Here is a 14,070-nt window from a genome sequence, read left to right as displayed (position 1 = left end):
CCCAAAGACAGATGGAATGGCTGTATAGAACACTTCTCAAATATGCAGGGTGTTTTTTACAGACAACTGTCTCCAAACCGCTCTTCCACATGATTGATGGTAGTAAAAAGGAATCCGTCACTGTTTGGCTTCAGGCTTCTCACTCAAAACCATGTTTTATACTGTGTTTGCTCACAGAAGGAAAAAAATTACTTCAACGAGGACTTTATTTAATTGCCAGTAAATTGTAGAGAACCTGAAAAATGAGCACACCAAATTGGTGGTGCTTTTCCCCAGGTCATTCGGACATGATTTCCCAAGGGCTGATGCCAGACAGGCAGTCAGCCAGACAGTGGTCACACAGTTAACTCTTACCCTGAAGCAGCCCCTTATGGAATCTGCTTTTTTGATATTTCACAGGGTTTATCATCACACAGAAGTTTCCTCCTGCGAAGCCTGTGTTTTTGGAGCAAAAAACAGAAGAGCTTTTCTAGATGCCTTCTTGTCAGATGCCGTGGAAGTGTCAAATGAAACAAAATTACTGTTGTCTTTTGAGACATATGCCTAGAAGAGGCTGTGGAAGGCTTTTAAAAAGCCTCTTCAGTGTTATAGACCTTGATACCACAGTTCTTCCTCCTCTCATCCCTTACCCATCACCTCTCTTTCCAACAACTCATAAATGAAGAATCTCTTTCTCACTTTTTAAAAAATTTGTTCTCTTTTCCTTTTGGATATTGAAAACACTGCAATTATTATTTCTTCCCCATCCTGTCCTGTCCTATTTGGCCAAATAATTTCATTGAAGGGGTACACCTGGAGCAGTATCTCCAGCTTCACTCACATGGCTGCCCCAGGCCCAAGGTTGTATGGTTCAGGTCAGGATACTCGGATTCCTCACATGGGAGCATTTTCTCCCCATTGCAACATTTTTGGCTGAAAACTGGCTTCTTTGTTGCCGAAGAGCGGACATTTCTGGGAGAAAGGCAGTTTTTCCATCAAAACTCAAACACCTGGAAACAATGTGGAAGAGGACATGATAGACTTTTTATCCCTTGGGAAGTTGTACCCATGAATGGCACCTCTCTTGCCAAACCTGCATCCCTCTGGCAGTGGGATGTCTGTCTCTGCAGCCTTCCTTGTTTCCATGCAGCCTTAGCCACCAGCAGGTCTCCAAGGTGAGGCCACAAGGATGGGTTTGGGTCCTGCCAGGATCCCCCTTGACTTCTCCTCTGCCTCCCACCATGGGCCTGCCACAACCACAGTGTTTGGGGAACATTTGTGATAAGAGCAGAGATGAAGGTCAGTTTTACCAGAGCCATCACAAGGAAGAGCTTATTGTCTGTCTTAACAGTGCCAAGGTAGTGCAGGCATTGCACCAGCAAGGACTGAAATCATAAATTGGTTTGCAAACTGGCTTGATGCCAGCCACCAGTAATGGATCAATTCTTGCAGGCTACAAGCACAAAAACTCTGTATGAAGCTTGGAGAAGTTTAGTATTTTTAATATTCTGCCAACACAAATTACTCCTTAGGTGGGCAAATACCACCTCATCCTCAAGCTTCTTACCAGGCATAAAAGCTGCCCTGGGGTGTGTATCACAAAACTGCTAGAAACTGCAAGGAGGTAAGAAAGCTTGACTTGTTTACAGCCTCTCTTCTGCTGGCTGTTGTGTTTGGGTGAATGCTTTATTATCTTCTGCCTAATTGCTTTGCTTCCCAGCCCATTCACAGAAAATCTGGGAGCAGCAGCAGTCTGCCTCCCTCCTGGGAGTGGAAATATCAATGCTGGCAGATTACTTTTGCAGGGAGTTTTTTGAGGGAAGGGAAAAATTATTCCTTTCATTTTTTGTTTATGAAAGACGGAGAAAAATCTGTTTGCAGATTGATCTGTTTGCTTTAGTTTTGTCCCATTTTATTGATTTCCTGGAAATCAGACACAGCTAACTTTGTGGAGGAGACCTCTTCCCTGCTCTCGGCATCAAGCTTGTTCAAGAAAAGAGGGAATGCTACTGGGATAATGGCAGGCAGAGGCTGTTCTTACCTCTGCACTGCCAGGCCACCAGCCCTCACCACGTGTGCTGGACATGGCATTGCCCATGGGGGTGACTACAGCTCCTTGGTTGTACTTCTTCCCATTCTTGGGAAGGGCAACACATGCTAGAGACAGCCCTGCAGATATTGTCTGACTCCTTCACACAGTGGCTGAGCTGAGGGCATTAAGGGTATCTGTGCCTCTTTCCAGCTACCTCACAGTTTGGGGTTGAAGAACACATTTGAATTCTTTTTTTTTTTTTTCCCTCATAAATACAATGTGGGGATTATTCCAGAACTTGGAAGGGAGACACTGCCATTGCTGTTGCTGTTATTATTGATATTGGTATTGCTGCTTGAACACCTCCAGGGATGGGGCATCCACAGCTTCTGTGGGTAGCCTGTTGCAGTGCCTCACCTCCCTCAGAGTGAAGAATTTCTTGCTAATATCTAACCTAAACCTACCCTCTTTCAGCTGAAAGACATTCCTCCTTGTCCTGTCGCTACACACTCTTGTAAAAAATCCATCTCCAGCTTTCTTGTAGGGCCCTTTGGCAACTTATTTCTGGATCTTCATGTTCTGGGAGACTCTGGGCTGCAAAACCCATCTCTGTCCTGGGTCTGTGGTAGCAAAATTGTCCTCCTGATCTGCTCAGCCCAAGGTCTGCCTGCAGAGCTGGATTCAAGGCTCAGGAGCTGTTTCTATCTGTCCTAGAGGAGAAGGATAGGGCAGGTTTTGGTTACTGCTGATAATGTAAGGCAGCATTTCTGCTTTGCACCTAAGCCTTGCACTTCCTTCTCCTTGCCCTGGAGCAGCCATGGGTGTGCAGTCACTCAGCTCTGCATCTGGAATTTTTCTGAGCAATCCTGTTTTTCACCAGAAGGCTGAGATTTTCAGCCCCACAAGTGGAACACAAGCAGGGGTAACCACAGGAGGGGAACCTTGTTCAGAGGTGGCCCCAGGTGTTTCCTGTGCTGCTCTCCCAATGGAATCTTGGTGTGAGCTGGGGCTGGCTGTAGGGCAGAGTGGGTTACAGGGCCCCTCCAGCCCTTAGGAGCTGACTCCTGTTGAGGAGCAAACCGAGGACAAGCAGCAGGGAAGTCACTCAAGCAGAGCAAGTCCATGGGAGCTGCAGCCTCCAGGTAAAAACACAGCTGGGGCTGGGAAAACAAGACATGATGGGAACAGCTAAAGGCACTTGGCAGCCTTTTGACTCCCAGCAGAAATGTTCTGCAATGTTCATAGTGAGAGAGAAAGAAATTATGCAGAAGTCAGGAAGTAAGGAAATGGTCTGGGCTGCTGCTGAGCACTGAGTCGGTCAGGGGGAATGACTGCCTGTGCCTGTGTCTTTCTGGACAGGTATTGTTGAACTGGTTCCTAAGGGTGGCCAGGGATGCGTGTTGGCAAGCTCTCCAGGCATTCCTTACTGCTGGAAAGACATGCTCACAGTCCAGCATTTCAATACTGTTGTAAAGACCTTTCCATTATTCAACCCAACCATTTCTCCCTTCTTTAACCCCATAGCACTGGTTCAATCCATTTTTCCTCTCAGGTCATTTTGTGAACATCAGTGGTGGTTGTCACTGTGGATGCAGGCAGCTGTCCCCTGGACACCCCTCTGTCCTCTTGATTCAGGGACTTGCTCTGAGGTGGCTTTGTGGCAGCTGTCAAGGCTGGACCATGCTGGAGAGGAGAAGACAAAGCAAGAAAAAAAAAAAAAAAATCAAAGCCAAAAAGCAAGAGTGAGGACAAGTGGTAGCAATTTGCCTCCCAAGTTGCTCATTCCAAGCATACTTGAACAGTGCTTTTGCATAATGCATAGGGCTATATTTGTCCATGAGACAGAAAGGCAGAGAGAGAGAAAATATTTTTACATTGAGGTCATTCTTGCTCACTTTTTCCTCTATGAAAATCAGTCCTCTCCAGTCTTTTCAATTCCCTTGCCCTCCGCCCTGCAAAGTGAGTTTTGTTTCACATGGAAATGGCAGTTTCCTGATGTCAATTTGGAGGATGCATTTGGAACTTGCAGGGAACCCCGAGCTGTAGATGGTGGCAGGTTGGGTCTGGGTGCCATCCTGCGCTGTTTGGAATTTTAGGAGGCAGCCGCCCCCTTGGGGCCACAGGCCCCTGGGCACAAGTGCCGGCCCTTTTCCCTGGGAAACAAAACTCACCAGTTCAGGTTCCTGATGTCAGTTTGCAGGAGGTGCTTGGCACTGCCAGGACAGCCTGAGTTGTAGGTGGTGGTGATATGCAGAAAGACTCTAAAACTCAAAGTTAATTACAAAGTAGGTATGTATTTTCAGCCAGACACATGCAGGATACCTCCACAAAGGCATTCTTCAGCGTTCTTTTTTATCCTCTAAAATGTTACATTTACATTAGGTTTTGCAATACATTTATGCATATACATTTCCTGCCTCCACCTTGTCCTGCTTCGTATGTGAATTGACTTATCAGTCCCTTGTGCCTGCATACTTGTCTCTGGTGGTCCTCTTCAGGGGCCTTGGGGATGAAGTAAGTAGTCTTCATCAGAGCTGACCTTCTCACCCCGTCTTCTTGCACATGCTTACTGATCCTTTGGTCACAGTCCAAACCACGAGGTTGGTTTTATCTATTTGGGGGTCCAGAGGAGCCTTGGTATCTTGGTAGCCCTGTAACTTTGTCCTGTTTTGATAACATCATCCTTCCCTTATCACACATACTTGCATTCTTTCATGTTGTTCTCGCACGTGTACCCTGTCCCCTACACATACCCTGTCCCCCACGTATACCCTGTCTTCCCTTTATAAGCAGTTAGCACAGTAAAATGCAGCAAATATTAAACAATATTTCATCTAAATATCTATTTTTAATCAATACCCCTTTAATTCCTAACCCAATGTCTCAGTCCCCTCTTTTTATAAGGCAATAAATTCTTTTACTTAGTACAGAATTCTTCTTCCCAATCTCTACCACGTGTGTCTCTCAATGCCTTGCCATATACTCGGGATAAAGAGGTTAATACTGCCACTCATTGCAGCAACTTCCAATTCCAGAAAAGTATCACAAAAGACAGGGCTAAACTTATACCAACTAATATCAATAAAACAGTAATGGGGTGATATAATGTATTGAGAATCCCAGTCGCAGTTGGCGACCACCCAAAAAGTGAATCACACTGGTTGTGACTCACGTTTTGTTTGACCCTTTGCAGGACCTTGTTTATTTCTTTTGTGTCATGATGGACAGTGATTAAAGTTTTCTCCCAGCTCCTTGAATATCTTTTAGAATTTTGACAAGGTCCTGATCGTAATTGTCTCACTAAGGTGAGGTTCATTCCAATAGGTGTAGGTAACAATTTGTGATACACTGTGGGGTTAGACCCGATTAGCTGGTGGGATACAACTGGTGCTAAATACAGAAAGTCACATCCAACAATCTTAACAAAATGACAAGCACAAAAGCTAGGATGATTATTACTGAGTAAAGTTACATTATCTTTGTCTATTTCTACAAAAGTACATGAAGCCCTCAAACACACACAGCCCTGACCAATATATACAAGTACGGTTCTTTGACTCGTAACTGGGTGAATCTCAAAGTGGCAAATGCTTTGCTCAGTATCAAGACATGTCTTGAGCATCAATTGTGTTGCTTTCACAAATAAACCCTTGTTGTTTCCAGGTAACACAGGATTATAGATTCACAGTTTGCCATTTCTCATCCCCTCTCTGTGCCCATGCTCTGTATTCCAAAGGATAGAGCTCTCATGATTTAATTCTAATGCTAGAATGGGGTGAATAACATAAACTGTGGCATTGTGTATAGCGAGTACAAAGGCAGTAGCCACGTTAGCAATAGGATCGTAAGTAAAATTTACCAAAGTCCACCAAGATTGAAATTTCTTTTCAAAATCAGTAGCATTGTCCCAGACAGCTTTTGGAATTTCAATTGGAAAGGCTCCTTCACTTCTTTCTCTTATAATTAAGGCAGTTGTTGACTGCAATCATAATTGTGCCTGTATACAGCTAAAAGCCAAAGATACATCACTCTGAGCCATAAGCAAGTGCATCTGTGATTAACCCGTGGTCTTTGTCCTTCGCTTTTTCCCAACTGGGTAACACTTCTGAAACCTGCCACTGACTGGTTCTTGATGCCAACAAAGATGATTGTCAGGGCTGTTTTAATGTTGTTGGCCTACTTGCAGCAGTGGCCAATTTATTCACTAATATTTCTGAATCAATTCCGTTTAGAACTCCCAGCCCTGTCCCTAATATTCCAGTCAGATCCCTTTGCATTCTGGCCCTGGTGTGTGCTTGCCTTTGCAACCATGTCATCCAACCCTCAAAGGATGGCTTTAGGAAAGAAGTGCAGGCTGGTTGGGCTTCAGGGATGTTAGTTTGCATTAGTAATTCGCTAAGAGAGACCATTCTGGACCAAGCAACAATTGCTGTTGGCCTGTGTTCCTTATTATATATGGGCCAATTTCATAAATTTTGGGTTCAAACCTAGGTGGTGTGATTTGGGTTTGGGCTGGAGTGCTGGCATCAGTTGTAACAGGCCCAGTTGTGGCATTTATTTTGAATTGGAAGGAAAGCCCAATTGTATCATGGGTCCAAAGATAAACCACCTCAACAGTCTGTACTAACACAAAGTTGTACCAACAGTCTAATTCACTTGAATGACTGCAAACTTCCTGGTGTTTGTCTGTAGGAGTAGTTGAAACGCTAATTTGGATTGCTTTCTTATAAGCAGTTCCATTAATCATCCAATATTCTATTCTAATTTCCTCTCCTAGAGTCTCTTGAAGTGACCACAACCTTTGTTGTTGCCATTCTTGCCTTTCATTTACTTGTTTTTTTGCATGACTACAGTTGATAAGTTTAAATCTTTTATATTAGAATATTCTCCCATGGATCCAGTGTACTGAATAAAAGCCTTGGGACAAAGGCCACTCAGCATTGTCCTGGCTAGTGGTATTTTCTAATTCTTGGATTACAGTTTTGATTACAAAGAAAACACTTTTCTTTATTAAATTCCTGCAATCTAGATGACTAAACTTTCCCAACGGAAATGTACTCATTTTGTTTGAGCGAGTTTTAGTTTCAGTTCGTTATCAACACCAGTGTTGCCATCCAAGGGGTCACTGGAGCTTTCTTCACTCGAGAGTGGTGAATCCAAGCGTTCTGTTCCTTGATCTTAATTGCGGTGAAAGCGGTGAAAAGTACTCGGAACGGTTCTTCCCACTGCAGCTCTAAGGTCTTCTCTGCAAAAGACTTGACATACACATAATCTCCAGGCTCTATATCATGCACTGGTCCATCTAACCCTCTGCTCTGAACTCCAGCCACATGTTTTTCAATTTTTCTGAGCTGTTTACCTAAGGCCACCATATAGGCAGTCAGCCTTTCCTCCTCAGTTTGGGTGGATATCCTTTTTTGCACACCATATGGTCTTACATAAAGCATTTCAAAAGGGCTCAGCTTTTCTTTAGTTCTGGGCTTAGTCTGAATTTGCAGCAATGCTAACGGGAGGGACTGGGGCCAAGGCAAATTAATCTCTCACCCTAGTCTCAGAATTTATTGCTTGATCAAATAATTCATTTTCTTGACTTGGCTGCTTGACTGGGGATGGTATGGCATGTGAAATTCCCAGTCTATGCCCAGATGCTGACTGATTTCTTGCACTATTTTTGAAATAAAATGTCGTCCCCTATCTGAGGATATTGTGGCTGGTACTCCAAAGCATGGTATTATTCCTTGCAACAGCAGCTTGGTTACCTCCAGGGCTTTGGCAGTCCTGGTGAGGAAAGCCTCCTGAAAAGATATCTGTTAGTATATTGGTACCCCCCTTTTCTTGGTAATTTTGAAAAATCAATTTGCTACTGCTGGCTGGGTCCATGGCCCTTTCCAATGTGGCCAAGTTTTGGTTTAGGGGTATTCTTAGGGTTAGTCTGGAGGCAAAGTTCACACTGCCAGGGCACTTGTTTGACAGTGGCATATAAGCTCCTGGTAGTGATCTTTCCAATCAAATAATTATATAAAGCGTCAATTCCCCAGTGTGTTTTCTGATGTTCCTCTCTTACTAATGGCCATAGTAAATCAGTTTTCCCTTTGTGGTAACAGCCCATCCCTCCTGGTTATATGTTCCCTTTTGATCCTCAATTAGCCTTCTGTCCTTTTTATTATACACTGGCTTACCTTCTAGGGAGATTTGGCCATCAGCAATCAAGGCTCCTTCTACTGTCACCTCACCTTTTGCTGCTTCTTTTGCCTCCCTGTCCACCAGCTCATTTCCCTCTTCCAATTCTGAGCTCACCTTCTGATGTGCCTTAATGTGCATGATTGCTACCTTCTCAGGCAGTTGGACTGCTTCCAGCAGTTGTATTATTTCTCGTTCATGTTTAATGTTCTTCCCTTGTGAGTTTAACAGTCCTCTTTCTTTCCAGATTGCTCCATGAGCATGTACCACCCCAAATACGTACCTTGAATCTGTGTAGATGTTTATTCTCTTCCCTTTTGATAACTCTAGGGCATGGGTTAGGGCAATTATTTCTGCTTTTTGTGCAGAAGTACCTGCTGTTAAAGGTCCTCTTTCAGTTAGGTCTCTGGATGTGGTAACTGCATACCCAGCGTGTCATTTTCCATTGATGACGTAGTAGCTTCCATCTGTGATCCAGGTTTCTGCATCACCTAAAGGAGTATCCTTCAGATCCCAGTGGCTGGAGTAAGTGGCTTAAGTGGTTTCCAGGCAGTCATGATGTACCAGCTCTCCTTGATTTCCACTAAAGAAAGAAGCTGGGTTGACAATGTTAGTTACCACTATCTCTACATCACCTTGCTCAACCATGATAGCTTGATATTTCAGGAGCCATTGTGGGGAAAGCCAATGGCCTCCCTTTGTTTCCAGTTGTGCAGATACTGTATGGGACACTAGCACGGTCATGTTCTGGCCCAGAGTGAACTTGCAGGCTTCTTAAAATTTCAGTACAACGGTGGCAACTGCTCTGAGGCAACCTGGCCATCCTTTAGCTGCTGCATGCAACTGCTTAGAGACATAAGCAACTGCCCTTCTATATGGGCCCAGGTCCTGTGCTAGTATCTCAGGGCTATTCCCTGTTTCTCATGGGAGAAAGGAAAGAATGGTTTACTCATGTCTGGAAGTCCTAGAGCTGGAGCTGACATAAGGGCCTTTTTCAGTTGATCAAAGGCCTGTGTGGCTTCTTTTGTCCACCAGAGGTCTCTGTTCCCGTTTGCAATGAGCAAATACAGACGTTTCACAAGTATTTCATAATGATGAATCCATAATCTGCTGCAACCCGCCATCCCTAAAAAGGTCCTTAGTTCTTTTGTGGTCTGAGATTTTGGGGTTTGGCATATCGATTCTATGTGCTCTTTCCCCATTGTCCAGCACTGACCTCATAACCCAGGTAGATCACCTTCTGCTTTACCACCTGAGCCTTTTTCTTTGGTACTCTGTACCCATGAAGCCCCAAAAAGTTTAAAAGGCTTACTGTCCAAGCCATGCACCCTTCTTCTGTCGGGGTAGCTATTAGGATATCATCCACATACTGCAACAGTTTCCCTTCTCCTGGTGGAGCTTCCCAGGATTCCAAATCCTTTGAAAGTTTTTCTCCAAACAGGGTGGACAAGTTTTTGAAACCTTTGGGAAGAATTGACCATGTGAGCTGAGTTTTGTGTCTTCTTTTGGGATTTTCCCATTTGAATGCAAAAATTTTCTGTCTGGCTTTGTGGAGAGGCAGGCAAAAGAAGGCATTGTTCAAATCTAATACAGTAAACCAAGTTAGCTCTGGTGTTAAACATGTTAACAAGGTGTACAGGGTAGAAATCCTCAGTTATCTTGTTAACAGCCCATAAGTCCTGCATGACCTGGTATGACCCATCAGGTTTCTGGAGAGGCAGGATAGGAATGTTGAAATCAGATTGGCACTCTTTCAGTTACCCCAGCTGTAAGAAATGTTCAATTATCAGGCTAATTCCTTCTCTATCTTCCTTTCTCAAAGGATACTGTTTAATTCTAACTGGTTGTTTTCCTTCCTTAAGCTTAATTTGTATTGGGGGTGCATTTTTCTCCCTCCCTGGTACATTGGAAGCCCATACTCCCAGAAACACTTGGTTCAGTATCTCCTCTCTAATTTCCTCTTTAACCTCCATAGCTGTTAATATTAAACTCAACACTTCTTCATATTTTTGCTCATTCACCTCCGGAGTAACCTGCCCATTTTTAAATGAAATGGTTACCTGTAATTTCTCCAGTAAGTCTCTCCCTTGGAGTGACTCCAGGGAGTTGGGCATATACAGAAACTTATGGATGCCCCATTGTTTTCCATATTTATATTTCAGTGGCTTGCAAAAATATGCTATTTTAGATTGGCCAGTTGCCCCTTTTACCCTAACATAACCATTCCCCACTGGTACCAAAGCTTTATTTAATACTGAAAATGTTGCTCCCATGTCCACCACGAGTTCCACTACTTTCCAGTTTGTATAAAGGCCACCACTGTGTGCAGCACTTCACAAATGCGTGTTTGGATTCTGTGCTTCCCAGGCCTGTAATTTCCTTCCAGTGGGTTAATATACAGCCCAGAGGACTTGCCCTAGGGATTTCTTTACTCTCTCCTGATCCCATTCTTTTCTTCTCCTTATCCTGTTTCACTTCCACTCAAATCTCTTCTCACACTCTCACACAGTCTTTTCCCAGTCCTTTTCCCTTACACTCCAAATCTCCAGTACTAGATGGAATCTTCCACAGAAATACTCTAAAATTTCTAGTTCAGGGTCTCCCTGACCCTGCACCCAACACTGGGAGCGTGCAATGTGTCTTCTGTCAGAGGACCAGTACCAACACTCTCTGCAGGACCTGCACTTAACCGACGCCCACACAACATGTCGCCCTTGCCTGCAGAAACAGATGATTCCACCTCTCCTGTTCATCTGGATATTCAAATCCTTTGGTGCTGGCTGTTCCAGTCTAATGCAACTAATTTCCCTGCAGAGGTCCTAAATAGTCCCTCTAAATAAACCCACTGTTTCCCCTTTATCACCTAATTACTCTTGGCAGTTACAAATTCCCAGGAATCAGGTCCAAACCACTGGGAGAGAAGGACTCCTTCCATCCATCTTGCAAAGGCTGGGACAACCACAATCCTGCAACCCTCTCATACGCCTTTGCTCTTTCCTTAAAACACACTTTACAGCAAACCCTAAGAACAATACTCACAGCAAGCAAAGCCAAACAAACCTTATAGACAGCACTTCAAAGTAAAGCGTAAAAACCCTTAAAGCAACCCGGCAAGCAACACCAAACAAGCCCTAAAGACAGCACATGGTAAAAGAGAATATGCAAGGTAAAACAGCCCCCACCCCTTTTGCCGGTGCACAGGGCAGTTTGCTGCAATCATAACTTTTCACACAGGATGGCAGTAATACCTCAAAAATACACCACAGCTTCACTTGGCACCAAGGCGTGGCTCAGGCACAGACAACAACCAAATACAACACAGGTCCGAACTTTTAAGACTCACACACACAACCAAAATAGCAGCAATCAAATAGGAATTCGCTCGGTCCACCCCTAGAACGGCTAGCGGCCGCTTCACCGGTGAGTGAATCCCTTCCCCTGCTGGACACATATCAGACCAACAGGTGATTGCAAGCCCAAACCCACCAGGACCCTCTCTGTGCACTCAGACGTCTCTGAGCAGCTTATCAGTGGTCCCTACGGGGGGCCCCTTTTTAATAGAAATACATACCATTCCTCCACTGCTCAGGAGGTGCAGGAGGTCTGTCCCCAGAGTGAGCGATCCAAGAAGCGGAATCCGTTCCAGGGAAAATCCCAGGAACGTGACTTAAGAAATCTGCCGCTCAGTCAGTCCTGTGGCTGGCAGAGTACATCACATCTGGATTGCCAAAATTATATGCAGAAAGACTCTAAAACTCAAAGACAAAATGAGTTATAAAATAGATATCTATTTTCAGCCGGACAGATGTAGGATTTCTCTGCAAAGGCATGCGTATCTACCTGCTCTCAGCGTTCTTTTTTATTCTCTAAAATGTTACATATACATTAGGTTTTGCAATACATTTATGCATATTCATTTTCTGCCTCCACCTTGTCCTGCTTTGTATGCAAATTAAATTGTCAGCCCTTGCACCTGTGAACTTGTCTCTGGTGGTCCTCTTTGGGGTCCTTGGGGGTCACAGGGTGATGAAGTAAGTAGTCTTCATCAGAGCTGACCTTCTCAACCCCTCTTCTTCTGCATGCTTACTGATCCTTTTGTCACAGTCCAAACCATGAGGTTGGTTTGATCTCCTTCGGCGGTCCATATATAATAAGGAACACAGGCCAACAGCAATTGTTGCTTGGTCCAGAATGGTCTCTCTTAGCGAATTACTAATGCAAACTAACATCCCTGAAGCCCAACCAGCCTGCACTTCTTTCCTAAAGCCATCCTTTGAGGGTTGGATGACATGGTTGCAAAGGCAAGCACACACCAGGGCCAGAATGCAAAGGGATCTGACTGGAATATTAGGGACAGGGCTGGGAGTTCTAAACGGAATTGATTCAGAAATATTAGTGAATAAATTGGCCACTGCTGCAAGTAGGCCAACAACATTAAAACAGCCCTGACAATCATCTTTGTTGGCATCAAGAACCAGTCAGTGGCAGGTTTCAGAAGTGTTACCCAGTTGGGAAAAAGCGAAGGACAAAGACCACGGGTTAATCACAGATGCACTTGCTTATGGCTCAGAGTGATGTATCTTTGGCTTTTAGCTGTATACAGGCACAATTATGATTGCAGTCAACAACTGCCTTAATTATAAGAGAAAGAAGTGAAAGAGCCTTTCCAATTGAAATTCCAAAAGCTGTCTGGGACAATGCTACTGATTTTGAAAAGAAATTTCATTCTTGGTGGACTTTGGTAAATTTTACTTACGATCCTATTGCTAATGTGGCTACTGCCTTTGTACTCACTATACACAATGCCACAGTTTATGTTATTCACCCCATTCTAGCATTAGCATTAAATCATGAGAGCTCTATCCTTTGGAATACAGAGCATGGGCACAGAGAGGGGATGAGAAATGGCAAACTGTGAATCTATAATCCTGTGTTACCTGGAAACAACAAGGGTTTATTTGTGAAAGCAACACAATTGATGCTCAAGACATGTCTTGATACTGAGCAAAGCATTTGCCACTTTGAGATTCACCCAGTTACGAGTCAAAGAACCGTACTTGTATATATTGGTCAGGGCTGTGTGTGTTTGAGGGCTTCATGTACTTTTGTAGAAATAGACAAAGATAATGTAACTTTACTCAGTAATAATCATCCTAGCTTTTGTGCTTGTCATTTTGTTAAGATTGTTGGATGTGACTTTCTGTATTTAGCACCAGTTGTATCCCACCAGCTAATCGGGTCTAACCCCACAGTGTATCACAAATTGTTACCTACACCTGTTGAAAAAAACCTGCAACTGTTGGAAAAAATCCCAACAGTTTATTAACAAGCAGAATGCCTACAAAGCAAGAAAAAAGGCCATTAACTTCTAGATCTCAAACTGTCAGGCCTCACCGTCCCCCCACTGGAACAAAGACCAAAAATGCCGGAGGAAAATCTCCCCGTGACACGCATTGCAAGATGGCGCCGTGTTCTCTCTCGGGAACCCGGTAACCCGGGAACTCAGGAGCTATCACGGAGTAGTTCCAGCAGCAGATGAAAGTTTGGTGGCTCATCCAGCATCAACTTTCTCCCAGTTGCCAAGCTCTATGGAACATTTATGGTAGGTGAAGCAGCCAGGCTGGATCCCCTCAGTGTCTTTTCTCCCCGGTGTGGCTCAGCTCACAGACTTGGGCTGGGAGCAGGGCTGCTCTGCTTCTGCTGGCATGATGTCCATGGGCTTGGGCAAACAGTTTTCTGCTAGGAGAGCCCTGCAGACTATTTCACATATCTCTCATAAAGGCCCAAACCAGCTCCAAACACTCCAGCTACAGCAGCTTTTCAGAAAGGGCTGCAGAAATCCAGGACAGCTGCAAGTATGTGTCAAAAGGCTTTTGTCT

Source organism: Anomalospiza imberbis, chromosome 3, assembly GCF_031753505.1.
Source record: "Anomalospiza imberbis isolate Cuckoo-Finch-1a 21T00152 chromosome 3, ASM3175350v1, whole genome shotgun sequence".
NCBI lineage: Eukaryota > Metazoa > Chordata > Aves > Passeriformes > Viduidae > Anomalospiza > Anomalospiza imberbis.
The sequence above is the reverse complement of the archived record's forward strand: the minus strand, read 5'-3'. Positions refer to the sequence as shown.